Below are 3,254 nucleotides of genomic sequence, written 5' to 3' on the forward strand. Positions count from 1 at the left end.
CTCACTCTGTAGACCAGGCTGGCCTCGAACTCAGAAATCCACCTGCCTCTGCCTCCCAAGTGCTGGGATTAAAGGCGTGCGCCACCACCACCCGGCTGATATTTTTTTTTTGTTCCATTGTTTCTTGTTTTGTTTTGTTTTGTGGGTTTTTGTTTTGTTTTGTTTCTCGAGACAGGGTTTCTCTGTGTAGCCCTAGCTGTCCTGGAACTCATTTTGTAGACCAGGCTGGCCTTGAACTCAGAAATCTGCCTGCCTCTGCCTCCCAAGTGCTGATATTAAAGACTGCCACCACCCAGCTCCATTGTTTCTTTTAGCTTTTTTGAAACAAGGTTTCCTGTGTCTCAGACTAGCCTGTAATTCCTGTTCTAGTCTTGTCCTCTAGAATGGGATGGCATGTGTGTGCTACCATACCAAGAAAAAAAATGAGAGAGAAAGGAGTTAGCAGAGCTCATAACAGGGTGAAATAGTTTTATTACATTTGTATTTTGTGTGTGTACATGTGCAGGTGCTCACTAGCATAGATGGATGTAGGTGCATGCCACCTCACAGGCGTGGAAGTCAGAGGACAACCATGGAACTTGGTTCTTGGGTCCCAAGGATCCAGCTCAGGTCTAGTGCAGGTACCTTTGCCTGGTGAGTCACCTCACTGGCCCACGAAGGGATAAACTCTGTCTTCTTTATTTCTCATATTTTCTATTGAGAGCACTATAAAATGACGCTGAATGCAAGATTAGAAAAATCCTAAACTGAGGATTATTATAATCACGTGAGTCCCAGCCAGTCTAGAGAAAGACTCATTGGTAAGAGCTATATAAAGCTTCAAATGCATCCATTATAAGCAGTTTATTATTGAAACTGTGCAGCTCGAGCTTACTTTTTCTATATTGTTAAAAAAAATCAGAATAATATGGAGCTTCTTTTGTAACAGTTGCCTCTTTTTTTTAATTTCAGAATTATGTAGTTTATGCGTATGAATGTTTTGCCAGGCTGTATGTCTGAGCTCTGCATGTGTGCCTAGTCCCCAAGGAGTTCAGAAGAGGGACCTCATGCCCGGGAACTATAGCTGCAGATGGTTGTGAGCCACTGTGTGGATGCTGGGAACCTAACCCGGGTCCTCTGGTGGAGCAACAGGTGCTCTTAACCACTGAGTGCTCTCTCCAGCCCCTGATAAAACACTCTTACCAAAAGCAGTTTAGGGGAGAAAAGCATTTATCTCAGCTTACAATTCCAGATCATCATCCATTATTGAGAGGACTAAAGGCAGGAACTCAAGACACAAACCGGAAGGCAAACTTGTTTCTTCTTCTAGACTGTGTTACTTCTGACCGAGAAACTGATTTCACAGCCAAGAAGTTCAGCAAGAGAATGCTACTTGCTGCTGACTGGCTCAAACCTGCTTCTGTGCAGCTAGACTTCTCTCCTACCCTGATGCTTTCTTATACAGTTAAGAATTACTTGCCCAGGGATGGTGTTGCTCTCTCTGGGCTTTCCCCTCCTACATCAATGAAGACAGTCCCTACAGGCATGTCCACAGGCCAACCTGATCCAGGCAATTCCTCAACTGAGGCTCTCCACTCAGATGACTCTAGGCTCTGTCAAGTTGACCAGTGAAGCTAACCAAGGCACACAACCATCTCTCTCACACACACTGTATACAACCTAGGTATTATGGCATATGTCTTTTAATCCCAGCACTCTGGAGGCAGAGGCAGGCAGATCTCTTTGAGTTCAAAGCTAGCCTGTTATATATAACTTCCAGGCCAGTCAGAGCTACATTGTAAAGCTCTCTCTCTCTCAAAATAATTGGGGCCAGGGGCCAGGTGGCAGGTGGATTTCTGAGTTTGAGGCCAGCCTGGTCTACAAAGTGAGTTCCAGGACAGCCAGGGCTATACAGAGAAACCCTGTCTCAAAAAACCAAAAAACCAAAAACCAAAACAAAACAAAAAAGCCTACAGTTGGACTTGGTGGTTTATGCCAATAATCCCAGCAACAGGTTAAAGCAAGAGGATCTCACTTTGGACATAGCAAGCGAGATCCTGTATCAAAATAAATAGGAAGAGTCTGCAGAATGCAAATAGACCCACAGCGATAGAGAATGGTAATTGTCTGGGGACAGAGCCAAGGAAAGACCAGAGGGATTAAAAGTATTTATTGAGATGTTTCAGAGGTAACTACTGGATGTTTATTGTCCTGATTGTGTTAATAATTTCTCAGGTGTATGAATGTCTCACAACTCACTAAGTTTCTAGCAGTAAACTATGCATTACATCAGGAGGAAATTGCTGGGGGTCGGGGAACAGGCAAGGAAGGGGAACACCTTTGGCGCCAGAGGAAAGCAGCAGGTTGCAGTTCAAAGTGGCTTGGTCAAGCTGGGTGTGGTGGGACACCCCTGCAATCCCACAATTCTAGAGGCAGAAGCAGAAGAATTGTGAGATCTAGGCCAGCATGGGCTGTATATTAATGCACACACACACACACACACACACACACACACATCCCTGACTATATGTACACACTCAAAAGAGTGGTCAAAGCAGAGCTCACTAAAAAATTTATTTGAGCAAATACTAAAAGAGGAGAAGGAACTCATGACGTAGAATATCAAGGGGGAAAGTATCCAGGGCCAGGCAATGCCAGTGCAATGACTCTTAAGACAGAAGGGCCCATGAGCTAGCTCAGTGGGTAAAGGTCCTAACCTTTACTACGAAAGCCTGGCCACGTGGTAGCTATCCTCCAGCTTCCTTCCCCAAGAGTGCTGTGGTGAGGCACCCGTGTGAGCAAGAGCACACATACACACAATAACAACATAACAATAGTAACAATTTTTCATTAAAAGAAAGGGACTCTATGCAGAGGTTTGTCTATCAAATGTGTGCTCTGTGCATGGGTCAGAAGGCAGGCTAGAGGCAGTAGTATAAATAAAAGCAAAAGTAGGAGATGGGTCAGAGGAGATAAAAGAACTGAACAGTAAAACATCAGATTCCGAGCACGGGAGAGGCACGATCTGATTTATGTATCGAAAGGGAAAGTGTGGCTGCTCTAAGGACAGTAGATTTTAGAGAGATAAAGGAGGAGGCAGGAGACTTTTTTACAAGAATCCAGAGGAGGATGTTTGGGATTGTGGCCTAGCCTTTAATCCCAGCACTCAAAAGAAGCAGGCAGAGCTCTGAATTTGAGGCCAACCTGGTCTAAACAATGAGAACATGTCTCAAAAGAAGGAGAGGGAGAGGGAGAGGGAGAGGAAGGGGGAGGGG

This window comes from Mus pahari, chromosome 10 (assembly GCF_900095145.1).
Source record: "Mus pahari chromosome 10, PAHARI_EIJ_v1.1, whole genome shotgun sequence".
Lineage (NCBI taxonomy): Eukaryota > Metazoa > Chordata > Mammalia > Rodentia > Muridae > Mus > Mus pahari.